Source organism: Nerophis ophidion, linkage group LG10, assembly GCF_033978795.1.
Source record: "Nerophis ophidion isolate RoL-2023_Sa linkage group LG10, RoL_Noph_v1.0, whole genome shotgun sequence".
Taxonomy (NCBI): Eukaryota; Metazoa; Chordata; class Actinopteri; order Syngnathiformes; family Syngnathidae; genus Nerophis; species Nerophis ophidion.
In genome coordinates, this window is record NC_084620.1 from 10,035,775 (window position 1) to 10,063,388 (window position 27,614).

Sequence of the window (27,614 nt, forward strand, 5' to 3'; positions counted from 1 at the left end):
CCCCTCAACTTGATCAATCGAAAAGTAGTGTGGGCAACCCTGACGTAGAAGCTCGCTTATCTCTTGCCGTAGTTAGCTTCTACGGCTAATACAGCAGCATGCCGATGTGTTGCTACACTAGAAAACGGGTTCCTCAGTGTTCGCTCTTATAACAATGTCACTACAGTTTGTTTATTATACACGTTACGAAACGTAAATGAAGTATTGTTTACAGTTTTTGAATGCATTTTTAAATTGATTTTGTGGTAGAATTGATTGATACCATACAGCCCCTGTACATCGATGGGGGCTGTGTGGAAAAAATCTCATCCCTACGCTTCCTGGGAGTTCACCTGGAGGAGGACCTGTCCTGGAGGACCAACACCACGGCCATCGTCAAGAAGGCACAGCAGAGGCTCTACTTCTTGAGAGTACTCAGGAATCACCACCTGAGACAGGATCTACTGGTGTCCTTCTACCGCTGTTCTGTGGAGAGCATCCTCACATACTGCATCTGCATATGGTTCTGCAGCTGCACAGCAGCAGAGGGGAAAGCTCTCCAGAGGGTCGTCAACTCGGCCCAAAAAATCACCGGGTGCCCCCTCCCCTCCCTGGAAGTAGTGTACAACTCCCGCTGCCTGAAGAAGGCAGCCAACATACTCAAGGACCCATCCCACCCCGACAACAGCCACTTCGAACGGCTGCCTTCCGGCAGACGTTTCAAAACCATGCAAACCCGTACAAATAGACTCAAGAACAGTTTCTACCCCCCCGGGCATAACTGCACTAAAAGCAGCTGGAATGTAAAAAAAATAACATTTAATTAAAATAAAAACTCCCTCCTGTGCAACATGAGGAAGCCACTGGTTAGTCACGACCCGGGACTGTGCAATCAGTGGTTAGATGCCAACTAGACAATATTTACCATATTTATTTACATATTTAATCCACAATAAAAAGCCTGCACAGCATAGGAGGTGGGAAATACTGACTACCACCCCCTCAGCACACTGGGAATCAGCATTACTCCTCTCTAGTCAGTTTTACTAGTCACGTTATAATTTTTATTGTCTCGTTTTTTTACATTGCCTCTTAGAGTGGTCTTAGGCCATATTGTATATTGCATATTGTGTTGTTTCTGTATATTGTGTGGTTTCTTCTTTTTTTAAATGCAAAGCACCTCAGGGAAGCAACCTAAATTTCTTTGGACATGTACATGTACATGTACATGTACATGTACCTGGGACGGCGTGGCGCAGTGGGAGAATGGCCGTGCGCAACCCGAGGGTCCCTGGTTCAAATCCCACCTAGTACCAACTTCGTCACGTCCGTTGTGTCCTGAGCAAGACACTTCACCCTTGCTCCTGATGGATGCTGGTTGGCGCCTTGCATGGCAGCTCCTTCCATCAGTGTGTGAATGTGTGTGTGAATGGGTAAATGTGGAAGTAGTGTCAAAGCGCTTTGAGTACCTTGAAGGTAGAAAAGCGCTATACAAGTACAACCCATTTATCATTTATCATTTACATGCACAACGACAATAAAGATAATTCATTCATTGCCGCATTGCTAGCCACCAAAAGCGAGCCAATTATTATATGTTAGAAAGCGGGAAAAAAACAACTTTGCTCTTGTCTCTCATAATGATTGTGAACAATAGGCAAAATTCCAAAAAAGTCCAGTTCCCCTTTAAAATCTAGTTTCTCCAAGAGTTGTTGATGGGCCTGCATGGCAACAAGAAGGTGCAGCGAGAACATCACAAAGATCAGAGAGCGACATGCTGTTTGCCACTGCTCTTTTATTAAACACGACAGCTGGGGGTGTCTGGCTTCGGGACAGCCCCCTCCCGAAGAAGACAAATGAGGAAAGGTCACTCATATGGCGCAGGATGACACACTGAGGGTATACATGAGTACAGTCTGACGCCCACTATCAATTCTGCAGATGCACATGTTGTCGAGGATGTGGAGGAGCCGTTGCAAAGCAATGCTAGAGGTGAATCTAATTATTGTAGTCACCAAATATAGACCCAGAGTTTTACCATTTGTTTTCTGTTTATGGTCGAAATAATTCTACATGTAAAGCGTTTTTCTTCCTTTCACTCACACATGCAGCCATGACACAGAGGAAAAAAGTAGGTCTGATGTTATTGGTTAACATCCTAAATTTGCATTGCTATCTACCAGTTAGTATTAACAACATGATTTGTGAAAAATGATTAATTTACTCTTAAAAAGAGAGGGGACGTCTTATATTTGGATCATGTGTGACACATTCTAATTGCAGGCATGTTTCTGCAGGCACCACATGAACGGAATTCTAGTACACGTTTCCTGGTCCTCGGTGTCCACCCAAACTTCAGATCACATCAGCAATCTTTCAGGTGAATAAAGAGAAAAACAATCCCAAAAACCCCAAACTACTGTAGTTGTTTTTTACTAAATTATGTTGTATTGTTTTTAATACAATATTTTGTATCTAAAAGTTTTATTTTCTTTTAAAAAAAAGATAGGCGCCAGCGCCCCCCGCGACCCCAAAAGGGAATAAGCGGTAGAAAATGGATGGATGGATGGATGGATGTTACAACCTACAATTGTGCTGTTTTTAGGGCTAAGCACTGATTAAATTGATTATAATTATTTCCAAGGGATTAAATTAATTTGAGATTTGTGTTTTGAGTTAGAAGTTTTTTATATTTTTACACGTACATGTGAAGTCCCAGTGTCTATGCACACTTACAATGTGACTATTGGTCATACGCCGTCTGCCTCTCATTCAAGGGAGGGTACTTATTTTCTTATATTGCTTTTCCGGTTGACCAATGACGTCACACCAGGCTCCTTACAAATCAACAGATTCTCTGTACTATTGGCACAGATTAGAAATATTGAATCTCTATAGGCTATGCTGATATTAAATAGCAGACAGCATCAAGAAATAATCTTATATTGCACTACGAACATGAGGCTTCTACCAAGAAAGCCCAGATGCAGTGCCCGAAGCAAAGACAGACCGGCAGGACAGAGCTTTTTCAAAGGAATTTTCAGAAGGAGAGTCGTGGAAACAAGATTTTCAAATGTCTCAGAGTTCATTCACAAGGCTCTGTGGATTGATGGAAGGAGTTTTAAATCCGAAGGTAAAGACCGTCCATGCCCTGGCCGATACTGTTCCAGATAGGAGTTCATATTGTTCTGGACTATCTTGCCAGTTGTGTGGAATACAGAGTTATTATTAATCAGTTTGGACTGCACAAATACAGTGTTAAGAAGTTTGTGTATGTTTTATTATTCGCCTTTATTATACCTGGTTAATTTTCTTTCCTCTCCTTTGTATTTGGTTCATTTCCTTAGCTACCTTGTTAAATACATCTGTTTTCTTTTTTGTCCCACCTAACTTCTGAAGCAAAACTTTTCATTCCTTTTCATTACAACTGTGGCTTATGTTTTTAATGAGTACTATCTGCTTCCAGATTATATTCCACGCGTTGAGACTGGCGCATGCGCAATACAAAGGGTACCCTTCGTCGGCACACATCCACTTGACAGATTTGGTTTTAAATCGCATAATCCAGGTGTGCTAGTCCAATTTTTCAAAAACCGAACACAATCAGATGAAGATGGGTTGTAGGATACTTTTTGAGAGCCGAACTATTGGAGAAATCTGACTAATTTAGAGCATGGACACGTGTTGACTTATTGTCATTGTCATGAAGAAACAAGATTACATTACTAATCAGTTTTGAGTGTGTACGTTTAGTTCTGATCATACGCGTGTGCATTCTGAGACGAAGGAGAAGCAGGATAGTTTAGAGGCGTTTGTGTTGTATAAGCTGCAGACTTGGCGAGCATAAAAGAGATTTAGTGTGAGCTATGAGGGTGGCGGTAAGAAATTGGGGGATAAAACTGCGACTGTGCAACAGTTAGTGTAAGATACTCACCTTTGGGCGCATTTCCCTTCGAGGAGATGTGCTGCGGAAGTTACATTTGTTGTTTACACAAATTCAAAGACCAGAGGTTTAGGAGTCATTTTTACCTTTTCTTTTATAAGATGTCTTTGTAAGAACCACAATTGACAAATATTGAAAAATGTCACTATCCGAACAGAAAACTGTCCCGTCACAAAACCAAAATAAGATCCGGACCGTTGATTTTGGGAACCATTTCATCCCTAATTCTAGCTGTGTACCACAAATTCAAACAAACACGTCCTGTGTGCAAAGCAGCGTCCTATCCAGCAAGCTGGCGAGCGCGGCTATTGTCTCCCCACAATGCAAAGTTGCTTCTAAATCACTGATCATCTCTCCCGTGGCGGCAAAAAAAAATATGTTTCTAACAAGTATTATTGGAGGACATAGAATAACTAGACATGCTACATTATACACCATAGGACAGATATATTCAACAAAATTGTTTTGGGGCCACATTTTCAGAAACTAAGGACAGGGGGGCCTGACTTCATACTTCACTATTATTCTTATTTCATATATTCCTTAGAACCAGCATCCTATTTCTGTTTGCTTGTTTTATAAAGCTATTAAATTCAAACTCACAGACCTGTCTGGTGTCATTCCCGGGCCGTACTTGGCCCCCGGACCGCGGGCTGAAAACATTAGTCGTAGTTTTATACAAAAAGCCATGCTAACTGTTAAGCTGGAGGTCTTGAATGTAAAAGTTTTGTCGTAGGAGGATACAATAAACCATGCTAACTGTTAAGCTGGAGGTCTTCAATGTAAAAAGTCGTGAGTGCATCAATACAAATGTCGATAGAACAATACCAAGTAATGCTTGGCGATTATATGATCGTGATTATTTTGAGTTTGATCCCGGTGATCAGCTGGTAGCATATTTCCTCGATCAAATATGGCAGCTATGTCTGTTAGAAGTTACCGCAGTAGTAAACAAAAGGGAAGCAAGGATGCTTGGTATAATCTGCGTTCAAAGGACTCCGGCTTATTAGTGATTCCCAAAGCCCAAAAAAAGTCTGCGGGCTATAGAGCGTTTTCCGTTCGAGCTCCAGGACTCTGGAATGCCCTCCCGGTAACAGTTTGAGATGCCACCTCAGTAGAAGCATTTAAGTCTCACCTTAAAACTCATTTGTATACTCTAGCCTTTAAATACACTCCCTTTTTAGACCAGTTGATCTGCCGTTTCTTGGGATGGTTTCCTGCTGGCTCCGCTGTGAACGGGACTCTCGCTGCTGTGTTGGATCCGCTTTGGACTGGATTCTCGCGACTGTGTTGGATCCATTATGGATTGAACTTTCACAGTATCATGTTAGACCCGCTCGACATCCATTGCTTTCCTCCTCTCCAAGGTTCTCATAGTCATCATTGTCACCGACGTCCCACTGGGTCATTATTGTCACCGATGTCCCACTGGGTGTGAGTTTTCCTTGCCCTTATGTGGGCCTACCGAGGATGTCGTAGTGGTTTGTGCAGCCCTTTGAGACACTAGTGATTTGGGGCTATATAAGTAAACATTGATTGATTGATTGAACCTCTACCTGATCTGAACCAACATTGATCTCCAGCAACTCTTCAAAGAATCAAACAGATTTATATGTGGTTATAGTGTATATATATTTTCTGATTCTGTTTTGCACACTCCTTATTTTTTGTATACATTGTTTTTCAAATCACCTGACACGTATACTGTGTATATGTACATAATTTATCAATTTTTTATGTAATTTTTGTATATACATGTTACAGGTTATATATGTTTTATTATTGAATGTATCAAATGTGAAGAATATATAATAGACCACAATGGAAACAAGTCTTTTCGCTTTTTGTGCAATGCATTTGCCTTTTTAAAGCATTCATGGATTCAATTATTTAAGATGTCAATAAACTTCTCAATCACTCAATAATCACTCAATCAATGTGTCTGTGAATGTGTGTGTTTTAGGTACATTTGTGTGTGTGTGTGTGTGTGTGTGTGTGTGTGTGTGTGTGTGTGTGTGTGTGTGTGTGTGTGTGTGTGTGTGTGTGTGTGACCTCCCGTTCCACCGTTGCGAAAGTGAGGCTTGTCACGACGTAATAAATGTTCAATCAGTATTGTGTCTTTTCCCCTTACACAGCTGGAAGTGCAGCCCAGAAGAACAATACCTGTATAAAGAAGTATGACTAACACTAGCATACAGGTTGAAACACAACATTTAAAAGGAGCAGCGAATTTAGTGACAGTCTTCACTTTCACTATCTGCTGCTGCAAACCAGTCATCCTGCCCTTAATGGGGATTTGCAGGCACTCAGAACGTCTGTGACTTCATTGGTCCAGACTGAGAGAATCAACGCACCCAATAATTTATTCATAAAAGGCAATTTTATACATGAATATTTTTTTATCAGACTTTATGTGTCTGCAAATATTCCACTCCTCTGATATAACTTGTTCTAAAAAAACCTCTGCAAACACTCACTTTGTGTTCTTTTTGTTTGTGAATAAAAAAAAACATTTGAATGTATTTTCCATTCAATATAAGTTACAGAATTTGGGTTTTAAAAACTCCAAAACCTGGGTCACCACTTGTTGTTTGCGAAAGCACTGGTGAGAAGCAATGATGTCTAAAAGTAATTAAATAATGTAAATCAATTCCCAGGGCTTCACGGTGGCAGAGGGGTTAGTGCGTCTGCCTCACAATACGAAGGTCCTGAGTAGTCCTGGGTTCAATCCCAGGCTCGGGATCTTTCTGTGTGGAGTTTGCATGTCCTCCCCGTGAATGCGTGGGAACCCACCTTCCTCCCACTTCCAAAGAATAGCACCTGGGGATAGGTTGATTGGCAACACTAAATTGGCCCTAGTGTGTGAATGTGAGTGTGAATGTTGTCTGTCTATCTGTGTTGGCCCTGCAATGAGGTGGCGACTTGTCCATTTTGTATCCCGCCTCCCGCCCAATTGTAGCTGAGATAGGCACCAGCACGCCCCGCGACCTCTAAGGGATTAAGCGGTAGAAAATGGATGGATTGGCCCTGCGATGAGGTGGCGACTTGTCCAGGGTGTACCCCGCCTCCCGCCCGATTGTAGCTGAGATGGGCGCCAGCGCCCCCCGCAACCCCAAAAGGGAATAAGCGGTAGAAAATGGATGGATGGAAATCGTTTTCCATTTCAAAGTGTTGTTTAGTAAATGTTAACATGAAATGAAAGTCTTATAGCATTCACTACACCAATTATCAATCAATCAATGTTCATTTATATAACCCTAAATCACTAGTGTCTCAAAGGGCTGCACAAACCACAACACAAACCACTACGACATCCTCGGTAGGCCCACATAAGGGCAAGGAAAACTCACACCCAGTGCGACGTCGGTGACAATGAGGACTATGAGAACCTTGGAGAGGACCACATATGTGGGCAACCCCCCCCCTGTAGGGGTACTTGGTTTAGTGCAGAAAAAAAAACTTAGAGAGAAAAAAAAATTCTTTGCCCTCACAAAACGTACCGAAAAAGAAGCAAAACCGTGGTCCTAAAACCTCTTACGGACCGTAGTGTGAGTTACCTGTATTGTTGCACCTCTTTTAGGCACAATTACTGTATATATATGTACATAAACTAAAATGACAGTTGTCAGCTGTTAGCATATATTACCTTGAACAAACATGGTGGGAATGTTTGTCACACGATATTGCAGTAGTAAACATTAGGGATGCAGTACTCGGTACAATCCTGCACGGAACAATCCGCTTTAATTAAAAAAAAAATAAAAATTGTGATATCATTCGAAATCAGATGATATGAAAAATTAATCATGATATTTTTTTTGCCATAACACCCAGCCCTAATACCAACTGTAATATGAGTATATGGTCGATATTTTTTACTATCACAATATGGTTTGTTTTTTTCATTTGTTATTGTTAAAATCTGAGGAACTAAGTCTCCGGACACAAAAGAACTTTAGGGCAAATATCAAAGTCTTAAATCAGAGCCAATAGTTTTTTTTGCCTATGTTTATTATATTTTCAATATTTACTTTATATTTGTTCAAAATATTGTATGTAGTATAAGTGAATAAGGAAATAATCCAAAATTGATATTGTTACACTGCCATCCTGTCTTTTCCCCATTAAAATTGTGATTACATTTTAATAATGTTGAAAAATATAAGAATGATACAGTAACTACTTGGTGTGGGATCGTTACTCAAATGTGTAGTATTTTTTGCCTATGTTTATTATATTTTCAATATTTACTTTATATTTGTTCAAAATATTGTATGTAATATACAGTAAGTGAATAAGGAAATAATACAAAATTGATATTGTTACACTGCCATCCTGTCTTTTCCCCACTATAATTGTGATTAAATTTTAATATTGTTGAAAAATTTAAGACTGATACAGTAACTACTTGGTGTGGGATCGTTACTCAAATGTGTAGTATCGCCCAAAACTAAAGTAAAGTATCTAAACAATAGAAGAAGAAGTGTATAATACTTTTCAACAGAAGTGTAGATAGAAACATGTTACAACAGAAAGTAACCAGATTTTAACAGTAACTCATCAAGTAAATTAGTAATATTACGTTAAGGTAACGTGTGGAGTTCCCCAGGGTTCGGTCCTTGGCCCTGCACTCTTCAGCATCTACATGCTGCCGCTAGGTGACATCATACGCAAATACGGTGTTAGCTTTCACTGTTATGCTGATGACACCCAACTCTACATGCCCCTAAAGCTGACCAACACGCCGGATTGTAGTCAGCTGGAGGCGTGTCTTAATGAAATTAAACAATGGATGTCCGCTAACTTTTTGCAACTCAACGCCAAAAAAACGGAAATGCTGATTATCGGTCCTGCTAGACACCGAACTCTATTTAATAATACAACTCTAACATTTGACAACCAAACAATTAAACAAGGCGACACGGTAAAGAATCTGGGTATTATCTTCGACCCAACTCTCTCCTTTGAGGCACACATTAAAAGCGTTACTAAAACGGCCTTCTTTCCTCTCCGTAATATCGCTAAAATTCGCTCCATTCTGTCCACTAAAGACGCTGAGATCATTATCCATGCGTTTGTTACGTCTCGCCTCGACTACTGTAACGTATTATTTTCGGGTCTCCCCATGTCTAGCATTAAAAGATTACAGTTGGTACAAAATGCGGCTGCTAGACTTTTGACAAGAACAAGAAAGTTTGATCACATTACGCCTGTACTGGCTCACCTGCACTGGCTTCCTGTGCACTTAAGATGTGACTTTAAGGTTTTACTACTTACGTATAAAATACTACACGGTCTAGCTCCATCCTATCTTGCCGATTGTATTGTACCATATGTCCCGGCAAGAAATCTGCGTTCAAAGGACTCCGGCTTGTTAGTGATTCCCAAAGCCCAAAAAAAGTCTGCGGGCTATAGAGCGTTTTCCTTTCGGGCTCCAGTACTCTGGAATGCCCTCCCGGTAACAGTTCGAGATGCCACCTCAGTAGAAGCATTTAAGTCTCACCTTAAAACTCATTTGTATACTCTAGCCTTTAAATAGACTCCCTTTTTAGACCAGTTGATCTGCCGTTTCTTTTCTTTTTCTTCTATGTCCCACTCTCCCTTGTGGAGGGGGTCCGGTCCGATCCGGTGGCCATGTACTGCTTGCCTGTGTATCGGCTGGGGACATCTCTGCGCTGTTGATCCGCCTCCGCTTGGGATGGTTTCCTGCTGGCTCCGCTGTGAACGGGACTCTCGCTGCTGTGTTGGATCCGCTTTGGACTGGACTCTCGCGACTGTGTTGGATCCATTGTGGATTGAACTTTCACAGGATCATGTTAGACCCGCTCGACATCCATTGCTTTCCTCCTCTCTAAGGTTCTCATAGTCATCATTGTCACCGACGTCCCACTGGGTGTGAGTTTTCCTTGCCCTTATGTGGGCCTACCGAGGATGTCGTGGTGGTTTGTGCAGCCCTTTGAGACACTAGTGATTTAGGGCTATATAAGTAAACATTGATTGATTGATTGATAATAGTTTTGATAAAATAACACAACTGAAAATTACACAATATTTTACTGAATATGTCAACAGCTAAATTAGGAGCCTTTGTAAAAATGTTTTGAAATTATTCTATTATATATTATGATAATTATTATTATTAATGCAGGAGGCTGCAACATATATCGTGATATAGATTTTAGGAGATATCAGCTATCCCTAAATCTGGGTCTTGAGCAAATAAAAGATCGGGATAGAAATGAAACTTCACTAAAAAAGATGCCACATTTTAAAAACACCTCTATTGTGCATGAATGTCTCATTATGCTTGAAATCCCAAGGTGATGATCCATCTAACGTGACCAGAGGCTTTGTCATAACATTGTCACAGCATCCCATCAACACGGGGACCACTAATAAAAGCTGACATCGCCTCAATTACTTGGCCTACACACATATGGACATATACATACACAAACTATCACTGGTGACATGAATATATTACAAGTGCATTTGGGTATGAATAAGCAGCGAGGTGCATTCATTACGCAAACCTGATTAAACTGGCGGACCCCTCAGGCATCCACAGGCCTAATGATCCCTCTTTCCCTTTTGTTATTCATGTCAGCAGAGCGCCAGGCCACTCAGCAGCGGCCTGAGGTGTTCTGTTTGTGCCCAATGAGGCCTCGTTAATAGGAGGAGCTGCGCTAAATGATAGCATGAAATATACCTGTGCTGCAGATGAGTCAAGGCACTATTTGGAATCATGATGTCCACTTGTGTGCGACAAGGTGATATATGTTTCACAGCGTTCCGCACTTAATTGCAACGTTGGCCGGCTCGCTCCCTGGAGATGTTTAATGTAGATATTTGCATAATGCTGGAAAACAGATGAGTCCAATTGCCGCTACTGGAATAGGAGCAGGATTGGAAGGGATACATTATTTGCAGTTTTGAAGGTCCCACAATGTTCAATTTTTTAACTATGTTAATTGTGTCTATAAAGTTAAGTTTTTTTTATTAAGCGTTACTGGAAACATACCGTTTTGTGTGGCTTTAGCTCTAATACTAATCAATCAATCAATCAATGTTTACTTATATAGCCCTAAATCACTAGTGTCTCAAAGGGCTGCACAAACCGCTACGACATCCTCGGTAGGCCCACATAAGGGCAAGGAAAATTCACACCCAGTGGGACATCGGTGACAATAATGACCCAGTGGGATGTCGGTGACAGTGATGACTATGAGAACCTTGGAGAGGAGGAAAGCAATGGATGTTGAGCGGGTCTAACATGATACTGTGAAAGTTCAATCCATAATGGATCCAACACAATAAGCTGTGTAGTCTGACAGTACGTGTCTCAAAGAACGAATCTTTACAGTGGTTCAGTGCAGCCAAGGTTCTCATACGCTCCACTTAAAGTATGATACAGTTATCGGCTAAACTTTTAACCAATATTTTGCAGGGTTTTCGTATATCGCCTTAATCATCGTACAGCAAAAAACAAATTGGTTGGTTTGCTTGCGAGTGCGCCATCAAAGGCTTTGTTCACACTGCAGGTGAATTTCGATTTTCTTGCACATTCACAACCTGTATCGGATTTTGTAATGTCAATGCAAACAGTGCAAATTCAGATTTTTCCCAAATCCGATCAACCCAGGCTTCTTTAGTATGTGGATATAAATCAGATGCGTATCAGATGTGACCGCAGTCCGCCCAATACGGCACCAAAAAACGATAAGCGTCATAATTATTTGCCAAAATAGACGGTTGCAAAATAAATAGTTGACAAATAGGTAAAAAACAGAAACATTTTATGTTTTTTTTTGTTTTGTTTTTTGTCCTGTCCACCTTCTCAGGCAAATCATATTGTTGATGTAGATGCCCGTACCGGCTGTAGAAATGTACTGTACAAAAGAGAAGTGTGGGATACTTCTCTCGTTGCCTTATTTGTATTTGACTTTATTAAATGTATTTCCTGTATATTATCGTTTGGTGCAGCCAGGCTGGAGCAAGAGGGGATAGAAAGAGAAAAAAAGGAAGACAGAGGGGTAAATTGTGGTGATACAAAAACAACAACGGCAAACACAACAATAACAACAACAACAATAGAACAACATAGGCAAATATTATATGTACAAATGTGATAGTAAAAGGGACAGCAAAGTTAGTGAAATAAATAATAATACAGAAATGACAATGAACATTATTACACTACAAATGGAGCAATACAAAAATTTAATGTTTTAGGAATTCACATCAACGTTCCACCACTCGCTGACTGCACACGACTTCAAAACAAATGTCCCACAAATTTCGAGACCCAAAACGCTTGACCTCTTTTATTCTCAATCTTGTACGCACAATGATTTGGTTCAGAAATGTTGACTTTTATTTCACATAAACCTTGAAATTGCCACAAATGTGCCAGGATTAAGACCTACTGATTTTGGAACCACGTTTACTTCTGTAAACACTGCAGCCTGTGTGATGTCACGACACCATGACCTCATGTATGCATGCGGGTCAGATTGCGTTCACATTACACTGTATTGTGAACGGATCGCATTTTTTTGTAATGTGAACTATGTAAAAATGTGACAACATAAAAACATGGGATTTTACAAAATAAATTCAAATTTGACATGCTACCCTGCCGATTGTAGCCAAAGAATCCCACGGCTTGGACTCTGCGCTATTTTTTTTTTTTTTTTGTTTGTTTTTTTTTAACAGCAAAATAATCCACTATGGAGCCAGGAAAAGTTGCAAGTTCCAGCACTTTGATAAAGAAGATGTTAAATGGCGAAGTTGGGAGAGTGGCCGTGCCAGCAATCTGAGGGTTACTGGTTCAATCCTCACCTTCTACCATGCTAGTCATGTCCGTTGTGTCCTATGGCAAGACACTTCACCCTTGCTCCTGATGGGGCCTGGTTAGCACCTTGCATGGCAGCTCCCGCCATCAGTGTGTGAATGGGTGAATGTGGAAATACTGTCAAAGCGCTTTGGGCTCCTTAAAAAGGTGTAGAAAAGCGCTATACAAGTGCAACCATTTACCATTTATCTATAATTGCAAACAAGTCTCGAATAAAAGTAAATGTGGTGTTAAATGTTGATTTATACATTTCACTCATCAGTTACATGTATTTCGCACTGTTTTCTGAATGTAATAATATAATGTAACAGTAAAAATAGGTTTTGTGGTCATATTTTTGGGTGTCTGGAACTGATTTATTGGATATTTTCTTAACGTAACATTAAGGAGTGGGACAGGACGACACAACGTTAGAACCCTTAGCATTAGCATAGCCATGTGAGCCATAATGAAAACCCATTTCAACACCATACAAAGTTAGCCTATTTGTTAAAAAAAAAAAAAAATACTAATAGTTGGCCTAGCTTAATTTTAAACTGTGTAACAAAGCCTGTACTCCAAAAGTGAAAGATTGAAAGCCTGAACTCTCAGGAACAAAACGTAAAGGAGACAAATTTCACTCACTTTTGGTGCAAACGAGCATAGCTATGTTAGCTACAGTGCTAACATTACACTCACATTTTAACAGCAACATCCTACCAGGTTTGCCTATTTGCCGACGAATAACAAGATGATCAAACTCCCACGTCTGTAACTGACTGCCGAGCCTGTCTAGCAGAGCCTGAGAAAGTTTTATTTATTTTCTTCATTACATCATCCATTGATTGATTGATTGATTGAAACTTTTATTTGTAGATTGCACAGTTCAGTACATATTCCGTACAATTGACCACTAAATGGTAACACCCGAATAAGTTTTTCAACTTGTTTAAGTCGGGGTCCACGTTAATCATTTCATGGTGCAAACATATACTATCAGCATAATACAGTCATCACACAAGTTAATCATCATAGTATATACATTGAATTATTTACATTATTTACAATCGGGGGGTGGGATGAGGAGCTTTGGTTGATATCAGTACTTGAGTCATGAACAATTTCATCAATAGAGAAATGGACATTGAAACAGTGTAGGTCTTACCTATCAGGCTATGTACAGCGAGCAGAGAACATAGTGAGTTCAGATAGCAGAAGAACAAGTATATACATCCATCCATCCATTTTTTACTGCTTGTCCCTTTCAGGGTCGCGGGGGTTGATGGAGCCTACCATAACTTAAAAAGTCAAATGTTCCTATTAGGGAAGCTTTACAGTCTGATGTAGATGCAATGACTACAACTCAAAGATGTCCTCCTACAGCATGTTTATGAACTGCACTCAATCAATAGTACACAGAGTGCTCCTACATGCACTTTCCCACTAGTTCAAACTTCCTTTGCTCCCTTTGCTTATCAGATAGATTCCGGATCACCCTCCCTGCTGACCAGGCAATAAATTATTCAGGTGAAAATAAGTCCACATTAAAAATGCAGTGACTGGCCGGTCCAAGAGTAACTCACTGCAGTGCTTAACATGTAGAGAAAGAAGATCGATTTGTTGTTTTTTTTTCTTTTAAGTGTGCATTTCTAATGTTGATTGAGTGTGTGTTTGGGGGACAGGGGGTGGCTCATGATACAGATGCTGGTTTACAGTTAGTGCCTAAAAAGTTTATGCGCACTTGTCAGGAATGCATGCATCAGCATGGATCGTTGCTGTACAAAGACAATGTCGGCCTCGTCGCGCTGACTCGTAATTTTGCTGACTCTGCGCCAGTGGGCGCTGAGCTGCATCCTATTATCATGCAGGTTTAATGGCCTTGACCCTTGGACACAACTTGGAGTCGATTCCTTAGGGGTGGCAGGTCAAAGTTGAGTTATTATGAGAGCAAAACACCTCACTAAAGAATGGCAAGGCTCTATTTTTCGACATTGATTGCCCCACTCCAGCTTGAGCAACAGGAGTTGTTCTGAAAGTGCCTTGGGGATCAATGGTGTTAGCGAGGCCGAGCACGTACCGGAGCACCGGCTGCTAAATTAGAGAAGCGCACAAGTGCAACACACAAACAGGCATGCTATTAAGGTAACTTTTCATCCTTCGTCAGCTCTTTTTCCTCTTTGACTTCAAATGGTTCAGCACCAGAGACTCTCGTCTGGGGAAAATGCGATTGAGGGCCTGGCTGGAAGGACGCGACTCTCACGTTTACTCAAGAAAAAGGGTTGTGATGTAACAGTAGTGAGTAAACCACTCACATTATATTATGTGCTACCAAAAAAACGACACCATGGAAATGAATATACTTTAGAGTAGTCCGTGTACAGCATGGATAGCAAAATAGCTTTAACATCCCCTGAAAAACGCGTAAGCACGGCGTCAATATTGTCGAAATATCTGTCAAACAATTAATCAATGAAATTATTTAGATTAGAACAATTTTACATTAAATCGTTTGAGTTTCATTATGAAAAATGTACACTTAACGTTTGCTATAACGCGGTCGTTGGGGTCCATAAAATACAGATCGCGTTATTCCCAATATCGAGTAAAATAAAAATCCTTACTTTTATACCCATTTTTTTGGTCTACTCGTGCAGGCTGCTGTTTCATCGACTGTGCTCCTTTGTACTTGTTCGTCGTCAAAGGTAAGTGGACGGCGTGGCGCAGTGGGAGAGTGGCCGTGCGCAACCCGAGGGTCACTGGTTCAAATCCCACCTAGAACCAACCTCGTCACGTCCGTTGTGTCCTGAGCAAGACACTTCACCCTTGCTCCTGATGGGTGCTGGTTGGCGCCTTACATGGCAGCTCCCTCCATCAGTGTGTGAATGTATGTGTGAAGTGGTAAATGTGGAAGTAGTGTCAAAGCGCTTTGAGTACCTTGAAGGTAGAAAAGCGCTATACAAGTACAACCCATTTATCATTTATTTATTTATCTTTCAATTTTGTGTGCTTTAGCGCTTCTCCAACACATTTTGTAGTCTTATTGAATTTTATTGGGTTTCACTATGTAAAGCGCTTTGAGTCACTAGAGAAAAGCGTTATATAAATATAATTCACCACTACTACTACTACTACAAATCATTTGTCTCATCAATGGGCTAACACAGAGACAGGCTCCAGCACTCCCCACGACCCCAAATGGGACAAGCGGTAAAAAATGAATGGATGGATGGATGGATGCTGTCTTTGTTTTACCGCTTCACTTTCAGCTGGCGGAGCTGAGGTAGCCTTTTTTATTCATTGATTGAAACTTTTATTAGTAGATTGCACAGTACAGTACATATTCCGTACAATTGACTACTAAATGGTAACACCTGAATACATTTTTCAACTTGTTTATGTGGGGATCGACGTTAATTAGATTAGATTAGATTAGATAGTACTTTATTTATTCCGTCAGGAGAGTTCCTTCAGGAAAATTAAAATTTTCATCACAATCCCATTCAGGTTTAGACAAACATTACAGGGAGACAGAACAGGATCGCTGACGGGTCTGCTGGCTTCCAGCGCCCCTTACAAAAAAGATGAGATACAGGTAAACAAGGAGGGGGAATAGAAGATTAAAACAAACAAAACAAAACAAAAAAAACAAAAAAAAACAAAAAAAAATCGGTCTTAGCCTGGGCCCTGGAGAGGAGGTGCAGACTAAGGCCAAGGGAAAAAACAACAACTCATAGCCATGGTACACATCCCTCTTCCATGTGTGTAAGAGGGAAACATCAAACATCAAATAACACAGAGGACATTAAAGACATTAAAGCAGCAGATACAACCAGACACTTCTACATACAGCTATGAATAAAAAGTAAAAGAAACATATCCACTGTGGTGGCCTCTGGGGTGTTCCACGCCATCGTCCGCTGGGGTGGAGGGAGCATGGCCAGAGACAGGAGCAGACCCAACAAAGCAACCAAGACAGCCGACTCCATTTTCGGCCTGTGTCCAGTCCGCATGGATGAACGAGGATACGTCCAAGGTGACTGAGGTGTCCGACACCTGCTCACCCAGCCAAGACACCGCGAAGCCTCTCCGTCCCAGCGCTCAGTGCTAGCTCCGCAGCCCTGTCCCCTCATCCGCACCTCCTCCAGTCCCTCCAAACTCTGCAGTCCTGTCCTCTCATCCGCATCTCCTCCAATCCCTCCAAACTCTGCAGTCCTGTCCCCTCATCCGCATCTCCGCCAGTCCCTCCAAACCGACTCCGGTGTGGCAGACACCCAGCAGCTGGTCTCCATGGCCAAAAGGCTCCCGGGAGGCAGATCCAGAAGTCCACAAAAAAAGCACCACAGAGGTCACGAAAGTGGCACCCCTTGTCACACAGTCCCAAAGGGTCCCGGACCAAAAGGCAAAAAAATATAATAAGACATGAAAACAAGAGGGAAACACAAAAGGATGACACAAGAGCACAGAGCTCCTGCCTACAGCAGCCACTACAGCAGCGCCATCTTGGAAAAAAGTAATCAATGCATGGTAAAAAAGCCCTGGTCCGAACACAGAATAACCTCGACTTGTGAAAGGAAAAAACGTGAGTATGGCTTTGTGTTCTTCTTGTCCCTGCTAGAGAGAGTTGTCTGCCAGTTAGAATAGAGTAACTTCGTAACTCTAGATGTCATTGACACGCTAGGTAGCGTTAGCCATATTGAGCCAACTAACTCAGTTTGAAGCAGCCCTGAATGGCCTACAGACTACGGTGAGCCGGCTAAGACGCATAACAGATTTAGCTAATTAGCTTGTCCTACGCCCTAGTCTATAGAATATTGAATTATATTGCGCCGTGTTATATCGCACTTTGAGTGTATTGAATCCGTACCGCACGGAGTACCCGAAACTTTAAATATGCAGACGTAGTTTCTGCATGGACTCAGCAACACACTAGCGCATGTGCTGTGATCTGTGTAGCGGTGTACAGCATTTTTTTTTTTGTTATCTTTATTAATGCACACATTTTAATAATGCAGTTTCAAAGTTGATCATGTGCATTAGGAAAAAAGAAAAAAGGTTATGGCAAGCAGAACATTTTGTGGTTTTTCAACTATGTTCCCTAAAATATGCATTGAGGCTAGTATAAAGTGTGGTAAAAGTCATAAGATTGATCGATTATTAAAATAATAGGTGCAACCATAGCCGAAGGGAAATTGGACTTTTTTGCAATGTTGTCTATCATTCACAACCCCTATGTGGAACTAGAACAAACATGTTTTTGATTGATTGATTGATACTTTTATTACTAGATTGCACAGTTCAGTACATATTCCTTAAAATTGACAACTAAATGGTAACACCCAAATAAGTTTTTCAACTTGTTTAAGTCGGGGTCCACGTTAATCAATTCATGGTAAGGGTTGGGTTTGTTTTTGTTTTTTTAGCAAGTCAGCTAACAATGGAACCATCGAGCCAATTTGCTTTGCTCTATTCCACCTATAAATCGCTCTAAAAAACAAAAGACTCTATCATCGCTTTATATACACGCTGTAAGTATGTATGTGATGTAGTAACAGGCACATTCCAAATAACATGTCATATTTAACTATTTTGTTGAATTTAAGCATTCGGCCGCGTATTAATATCAAAGATGCATCAGAATGTTTGCTTCACAACTAACCGTGACAGACTTCACGATTACTTTGGGACAAATGATGATCCAGAACATTATATTTTTGAGAATGAATGAGCTATGATGAGCTATAAGTTTTATAAGTAGTGTACAAAACAGATCCAGCTTCAGTGAAACACTAAGCATCATGTAGCAGTATTGCTGAGTACCAAACAATAAATAAAATCTACAAACATAATAAAATAAACACTTACTTTACAATGTATTGGGATTCTGACTGATGGGATGCTCATATTTGGCCATTTAGATAAAGAATTACCGGTCATCATAATTCTTACACGGGTTGTTTGAAAAAGTGCCACTTGGGATGTTCATATTTTGCCATTTAGATAAAGAATTAATAATAATCCTTACACAGATTTTTTTTTTTTTTTAAAGTGCCACAAACGAGCGCATTTTTGTGTCTTTCTCACCATCTCTGTTTATAAGTTGTTTATGAATTGATTAACGTGGACCCCAACCTAAACGAGTTGAAAAACTTATTCGGGTGTTACCATTTAGTGGTCAATTGTACGGAATATGTACTGTACTGTGCAATCTACTAGCAAAAGTTTCAATCAATCAATCAATGTCAAAGTTGACCAGCTTTTCGGTTTATGGCCGCAACCTTTTATTTAAAATCTGAGAGGCATGATTTATAATCATCATCGGTGGTCACTTGAACGCGTATGACGATCCTCCTGGTAGGGGTGTATCCCTTTATGGAGGATGCCAGTGCGTGACTTAGTTTAATGTGCGGAGACTGGTGCACAAACAGTCACCACCTGATCCTTGACAGAATCGGATCAGGGTCCAGTGGCATGGAGTCCAAGACGACTGGGGACCATTTTCTGCTGCAGCCTTCTTCCGCCATCGCAGCCGTTGTGGTAGTTCTTAAATCTACCGTCTTCGTCTGCTCTATAATTTGATTGGTAATATAAAATCAACTTTCACCAACTCAGAGGCGATGTAGCAGCAGCAGCTCAAAATAGCAGCATAAGCTAGTTAGCGCTCTGTGATCACGGCACTGCTAAAATAGTTTGTCAGTGTTGGCACTTATAATAACAATATCACTAATACTTGGTTGATATTCAGTTCATGAAATGTGAATAGAGTATTGTTGGCAGTTTTTGGATATTTTTAGAGGGCTTCATGGGCGGAATAGAGTACCCCCTTTGGCTTTATTGTTAGCCACCTCGAATTTTACAAATTATAGACCATTAAAAAAAAGAAATACATTTATGGGGTTTTGTTTAGTTACAATATTTAGGGATTGTGAACAAAAGGCAAAATTCAAAAAATTCAAAAAAAGTGTGGTTCCCCTTTAACAAGCAATTAATATTGTCTAACCATCCTGCAACACAACTAGAAATACAACACAAGTAATTAGAAATCGAACGGTTTCTTGTCTACAGGCAAGCATGTTGGCGGTAGCCTCATTGTCCGGGGCTGCATGAGTGCTTCTGGCACGAGGGAGCTGCGGTTCTTTGAAGAAAACGGTGACATGCTGGGTCACAGTGCAGTTTTCCATCATAATGATCCTAAACACACCTCCAGGATGATCAAGTGCCTTGCTGAGGAAGGTGAAGGAAATGGAGTTGCCACGTATGTCTCCTCCACAATCGAACCCAATGGAACACCTGTGGGGCATCTTCAAGCGGAAAGAGGGATGGTTTGGGAACGCAAGGTGTCGAACATCCATGAGTGGAAGAACTGCATTTTTGCCTCATACTTGTGAGAATCCTGCGTGTGACTGAAGCATTGAGGATTGCGATTATCTAGGACTAGCTTCCACATGCTCTAACAACCACCAGGTAGCATCTGTGACCAGATATTGCTATATATCATCTCCCTCCCTTTCTGACTTATCAGGTCTTATTAGTGCATTCTTCACACATTCTTTACTTATGCTCAACCCTCGGGGAATCCTTCAATGTTATGAATGTTATAGGTCCGAGGACCAAAAGGGTCTTGTTATTTTCTTTAATTTTATTTTTAACTTTCCATGTTTAAATCTCTAGATCAGCTTCAGAGCTATCCGTTGATATTATTTTTTTTTATGTTTTATGCCATTTTTTTCAAGGGAAACATTTTTTTGCTATGACAAAGACACACACTATGCAAAATATATGATGTGAAGTAGTTAGGGCCTTAAATAGGTCAATAATTCACAACAACATTGATTTGGGGACATAATAATTGTTTGAGCATTGACCGTTTTAGATTTTTTTTAAAAGACATTTAAAAACCCTTGAGGGTTCTTCTCATAAAAGTGTTAAAAGTAAGTCGGATATTATTTTATTTTTACTTTTGAGGCTTAACTCTTGAGATTAATTTGTATTCATTGATATTTAGTTTTTGTATGTTTGATTTTCTTTTTGTAAAATAAACCCCTTTTTTGTCTGGCAAAAACAAAAAATATGCAATATTTTTCCTCCTAAAATCTCAATTGTCAAGTATTTGATGTGAATTATTGACCTATTTAAGACTCCAACTACTGAGTTTGATTCATAATAACTGTTTGAGCAGTGATCGTTTTTAATAAATAACAACATTATAAGACACTTAGATCCTTGAGGGTCCCACTCATAAAAGTGTTAAATAAGTCATATATTAATATTTTTTTTACTGACGCAAAAATACAGTGTTACCTACTATGAATATTCACACCGAGGATATATTCATTGTGAAGCATATCACTTTGTACTCACAACTATCCATCCATTTGCTACCGGTTGTCCCCTATTCAGATAATAATGTTTACACTCATTGAACTGCTACTCCCCCAGTGTTGGCAGCACTTGTGTAGCCCCAGATCATGACTCTATCACCACTATGTTGGACATCCCTTGTGGATCAATAAAGTTTGTCTAAGTCTAAGACATGATTACGTTGCTACTGTTGGTGCCGGGGGAAAAAAAATTATCCACATCTGAATTGTGATTCTTATTTATTATTATTCTGAATCAATACAAAATTCTCCAGAATCGATTTTTAAAAATACTTTTTTAAGCCATCTCCGTGCTTACTAGCCGCGCATATACGTTGTATGTCAGTAACCAAGAGCGGCGTTTGTAACCTGTAACTTGTATTCATTTTACACCAAAAAATATATTGCGAGAATCGGTTTAAATCGAGAATCGATTCTGAATCGAATTGTCACCCCAAGAATTGGATTCGAATTGAATCGTGCGTTGGTGCAGATTCACATCCCTAAATGCTGTACACTTGTGTTGCCATGCAGATATTTAGACCACAAAAGTTAATTGCGAATGTATGGTGCTAAACAAGCTATACACTGACTACTCTAACCTGTATTGATTTTGATATTATTGTCCCTTGAGAAGATGTCAACTTTCAACATCCAATTATATCAGCGTTTTGCTCACGAGGCGCAATCTTGCCACGGAGCTTGCACAATTGCGGTGATCCCGTGTTTGGCAGGTGTTGAAACAACCAATTGGCGACACAACACACGGCAGACAGGGGCCCAATTATCTCGGTCAAAACAATCAGCATGTGTGAAGAGACATGGCGGTACACCTGCGACATCCCTTTTTACATCAAAACACTCATGAGACACCATTACAAGTATCTCAACATTTATTCCTCTTCTGGTCATTCCTGCTTCTTTAGTTTAGTTGCTCTTTTAGTTTGCCATAAAAGCATATTTGAACAAAAATATTTAACTCCTGTTATAATTGAAGTCGAGGGAGACAGCTTTACGGAGCTTTTCTTCCTGTCACTCTTACACATGTGGCAGAAAAAAAGTGTCTCAGAGGCTGTTTACATATAGAAGGGAATAGATGCTAATTTATGGAAGTAAATAGGCAAACAATAATGAATACAATATAAATATTTAAAAAAAATTCACATTGTGTTATGTTACAGCCTTATTCCAAAATTTAATAAATTCATGTTTGTCCTCAAAATTCTACACACAACACCCCATAATGACAATGTGAAAAGTTTTTATTAGAGATGTCCGATAATGGCTTTTTTGCCGATATCCGATATTCCGATATTGTCCAACTCTTAATTACTGATTCCAATATCAACCGATACCGATATATACAGTCCTGGAATTCACACATTATTATGCCTAAATTTGTTGTGATGCCCCGCTGGATGCATTAAACAATGTAACAAGGTTTTCCAAAATAAGAGAACAACTTCAACTCAAGTTATGGAAAAAAGTTCCAACATGGCACTGCCAAATTTATCATTGAAGTCACAAAGTGCATTATTTTTTTTTAACATGCCTCAAAACAGCAGCTTGGAGTTTGGGACATGCTCTCCCAAAAATAGTCCTGATACCCACTATGGGAAATGCTATACTTTGACTTTTACAATGTGTATTATTTATTTTTTGTTTAAAAACATGCCTCAAAACAACAGCTACAAAAACAATGAAGGCACAAAGCTTCAATCCAGAGTATACTAGAGTAATAAAATAAACAATAATATAGTCCTCCTTTAGCACAAGACTGCCTGATATACTGTATAACAGGAAATCATAAACTGGGCTCAATCTGCTGTGCTCTAACATATTCGTATGAGTAACAAAAATGTGCTGCAAGCTGGTGGTGAGTGCTTGAAGTGGCCTACCAGTCAGTCAGAGCTTCTGAAATGCTTTGTTGAGACAGGGCACCTGACCACAATGAGGGCTTTCGCCTTGGGGTGGTTTTTGTTGTATTTTTTTTTTTTCTCGGTGGAGTCTTAAAGTGAAAACTGTGTGGTACTACTTTTTTTCGGTGTTTGCTTTTCATACATATTCTGCTTGTATTCATCGAGTATCTCATTATGATTCTTGAAGAGGTGGGAGATCAAATTGCTCCTATTAAAAGGAAGACGTCTTGGTTCCTCCTCGCATAACCAACTTTTTGCAGTCATTGCAAATTGCCCCTTTTTTATCCGTCAGACACACTTTAAACTAATCCCAAACCATAGACATGATGTCGTTAGTCAGTCACCGAGCTCGCTGGCTTGTTAGCCACAGCTACATTACCATGAATTGAGTAACGTGGACCCCGACTTAAACAAGTTGAAAAACTTATTCGGGTGTTACCATTTAGTGGTCAATTGTATGTACTGTACTGTGCAATCTACTGATAAAAGTTTCAATCAATCAATCAATCAATCAATCAAACAGTACCGGCAAAAACACACTCTTTGTTGTTGTTATGCTGCGCTCGTGGCGGTTTGATGAGGTCATCAAGTGTTGCCAGTAAACCTCTCATCCTGCAGTCGTCAACTCCTGTGTTGTGTGTGGGAGAGCGGAGAGGGAAGGGGCTGCTGACTACTTCTCCTTACATCCGTGTTTTACCGGATATGAACCGCTCCGTACAGCAGCGTTTTAAAAAGTCACTCATTTTACTTTTTGAAACCAATACCGATAATTTCCGATAGTATATTTTAAAGTGAAGTGAATTATACTTATATAGCGCTTTTCTCTAGTGACTCACAGCGCTTTAGATAGTGAAACCCAATATCTAAGTTGCATTTAAACCAATGTGGGTGGCACTGGGAGCAGATGGGTAAAATGTCTTGCGCAAGGACACAGCGGCAGTGACGAGAATGGTGGAAGCATTTATCGGACGATATTATCAGATATCTCTAGTTTGTATTAATGTATTTAAATGATAATAATTACAAAATATTATACCAACTAAAAAGTTACTAAAAATATAACCAAATGTAGGAAAACAATAATTTGATAAATGAAATTTACCAATTATTATCCATAGCGAGCAGAAGAGCATCAGCATCATGCACTGCAAGACCCCTGAAAACTCTTTACTAGTACAAATGTCACTTCCCTGCTCTTAGACGCTTATTTCCCCACTGGGGGAGTATAATGCAGATGTAATCCCCCAAACAAGGACAAACCGGGCTTGCATAACTTTTGCACAAAGCCAAGGAAAGCAAGCAAGCAACTAGAGGGGAGTAATCTCAGCATGAAATATGCATCAAAATGTCATCTCATTCACTGGGCATGACTCTGCAGCTCGGCAGTAAACGTTTATCTCTTTAAGGATTACAGCATGGAGCTGCAGCGACCCCTACTGCCCATACATGGTTAAATAAATTATTAATATTATTTGTGTTTGTTGAAATGGATGACACAGTAGTGACCCAACCATCATACAATCTTGGATAACTTGACATTCAAACAGTGCAGCCCATGATTATGTATTTTAAAAACCTGTTTTGATGACAACTGTGCATAAAAGTGCATTGCAGGTCATTTATAATATTTTGCCACCCTTCACAGTTACCCTCAATTTCCCCCACTTCCACCTCAGCGGTATTGATTGCGCACACCTCAGGTTGTGAGCCTTACCTATACAGCACAACAATTAACACTGCATTGCCCTGAGAAGCACAGACCATGAGGTAACTATTATTTTAAAAATCCATCAATCCAAAGTTTATAACTACATTCCATTAACTATAAAAATGGGACCCATTACCTCCCTGCTTGACACTCAGCATCAAGGGCTGCAGCCTTCTTCCGCCATCGCACCTCCCAGGGGGTGATCAAGGGTGATGGGTCAAATGCAACCTAGTGTGTGTGTGTGTGTGTGTGTGTGTGTGTGTGTGGGTGTGTGTGTGTGTGTGTGTGTGTGTGTGTGTGTGTGTCAATCATGTGTACTTTAACTTTAACTCAGTGGTTGTTAACCTGGGTTCGATCGAACCCTAGGGGTTCGGTGAGTCGGTCTCGGGGGTTCGGCAGAGCCTCCGCCGCAGAAGTCAAGACACACCCGACTCATCGTGTAAATAAAAACGTCTCCCTATCGGCATATCATGGATATCCCAAACATTGTTCCCTCTAATTTTCCATACACGTAAGCAAACGCAAACAGCAGCACACCCATCCCAAACCTGACTAAATAACAAGCTGAGATAGGCTCCCGCACCCCGTGATCCCGAAAGGGACAAGTGGTAGAAATTTGATGGATGCATGGATGTCTTATTATTATAGCAGTCATTTCCATGAGATTATTTTCTAATATTGTAGCTGAGATAGGCGCCAGCGCCCCCCGTGACCCCAAAAGGGAATAAGCGGTAGAAAATGGATGGATGGATGGATATTTTCTAATATAGGTGTTTTGGCCCACTTACAATGACAATAACAAAAAAAATTGTTTTTCATGAGCTGTGTACTAGTATTGTATGTCTGGGTGGAAAACGAAGAAAAGGAACAGACTTTGTAGTGCAAATGACATGAGAGTGGCAGTTGCCAAGATGAAGCCACGTATAGTTGGACTGGTCTACAATAAATTGATTAACGTGGACCCTGACTTAAACAAGTTGAAAAACTGATTCGGGTGTTACCATTTCGTGATCAATTGTACGGAATATGTCCTGTACAGTGCAATCTACTGAAAAAAAGTTTCAATCAATCAATTCAAAGTCTCTGAAAGGCAACAGCAGAAGTCACAGTGAGTTACAGGTGTGTAATTTGTGGCAGAGGGGTTAGTGCGTCTGCCTCACAATACAAAGCTCCTGCAGTCCTGGGTTCAATCCCAGGCTCGGATCTTTCTGTGTTGAGTTTACATGTTCTCCCCGTGAATGCGTGGGTTCCCTCCCACTTCCAAAGACATGCACCTGGGGATAGGTTGATTGGCAACACTAAATTGGCCCTAGTGTGTGACTGTGAGTGTGAATGCTGTCTGTCTATCTGTGTTGGCCCTGCGATGAGGTGGCGACTTGTTCAGGGTGTACCCCGCCCTCCGCCTGATTGTAGCTGAGCTAGGCGCCAGCACCCCCCGCGACCCCAAAAGGGAATACGCGGTAGAAAATGGATGGATGGATCATTTGTTGTGACTCACAACAAATGATCCATCCATCCATTTTCTTAGAAAACTTGTGAGTTCATGCACTGTGTTGCTTTTGTTCTTTGAAAAAAGTGATGTTCATACACGGTTCATTTTGTGCACCAGTAAAAAAAAAAAAAAACATAACTTTGTCTTGAATTTGAAGACTATTTTTTTTTTTTTTTTTTTAACTAAAGAACGGTTCGGTGAATGCGCATATGAAACCGGTGGGGTTCGGTACCTCCAACAAGGTTAAGAACCACTGCTTTAACTACACACAAAAGTTTAAAAATAACCTGCTGTATCAGGATTTGCAATGCAACACTGCCCCCAAGAGGCAATATTGTTCAAAAGCATGACAGGTGGACGTTTATTGTACACCCGTCAAGGTTATTGTGATGATAATAACTAGATGCACTTACCCATGTATCTTGTTAGTATGTAGCTGCAAGAAATCAAGGTATCAATCCCAAAATATGTCGTTTTCTTTTCTTGACAATTCTTGTGCATTTTCACAATAAAGATCTTTAAGCCTGTGAGAAGGATGCAACCTGCGTTAGTTGACAGCACATTTAAGACAATATTTTGTCTTGAAATAAGATAATTTGTTCTTGGAGCGCCTTCAGTGACATGATTGATGCTAATCATGCAATCAGTAAAATGCCAAATAGCTCCCAAATCAATCATATCTTAAATTAAACAAATGCACTTGACTAAGCATTGCGGAATAAAAAATTATTGTGATTTTTGGACCTCACCTTTAAAACCAAAGGAAAACAAAGAGCTAGTTATTTGTCAACACCTTGTATAAAAAAAATATTTAAGTTAAATAAAGGGGCGCGTATTTTGAACTGCAAATTTTTAAAATTGCGTTTTCCGGGTCTTCTTCTTCTTTGGTTTAAAATCAAGTTGCAACCACGGCTTTAAATGTACCCACTGGCATCTACTGTATCGGAGTGTGTGTGACATTGATGAATATAAACCACGGTACAATTTTAATCAATATACCGAACTAAATTTGAATATATAAGCCTTTATCAATTAAATATTCTACAACAGTTTGATGCATTTCTTTAGCCTTCATATCCTACTTTTTTTTTATTTCCAGTAGCCCTTTGTTTTTCCGAGTGGTCACAGCACTTGAAGGCATCACTAGTGCAGGCATGGTGCCTTCCGGGACTTTGGAAAATATGGCAGACAATTCGACAGCAGTGTAAGGTGCAGGGGCGTCACTAGGCATATTTTAGGGGGTCTCAAGCCCCCCCGCCCTAAATAAGTTTGCGTTATATTTTATTTTATATTTATTTATTTTCTTTATTTCTTTACAAATACATGCCGAAATATTCATTTTAAAGTGGCCCGAATAAGAGTTTAAAATAAATAATCATATAA

The 27,614-nt window shown here is 40.2% G+C and overlaps 1 long non-coding RNA gene across 1 annotated transcript in view; it reads right to left on the reverse strand.

Moving 5' to 3' along the window:
* LOC133559837 (uncharacterized) overlaps positions 1-27,110 on the reverse strand; it is an 84,683-nt gene extending 57,573 nt beyond the window's left edge. Inside the window, exons 1-2 of the long non-coding RNA XR_009808284.1 lie at positions 26,981-27,110; positions 26,645-26,755 (exon numbers count right to left, since the gene is read on the reverse strand). This is a non-coding gene — a long non-coding RNA (uncharacterized LOC133559837). The remainder of the gene's footprint in view (positions 1-26,644; positions 26,756-26,980) is intronic.
* Between the last annotated feature and the right edge of the window lie 504 nt (positions 27,111-27,614).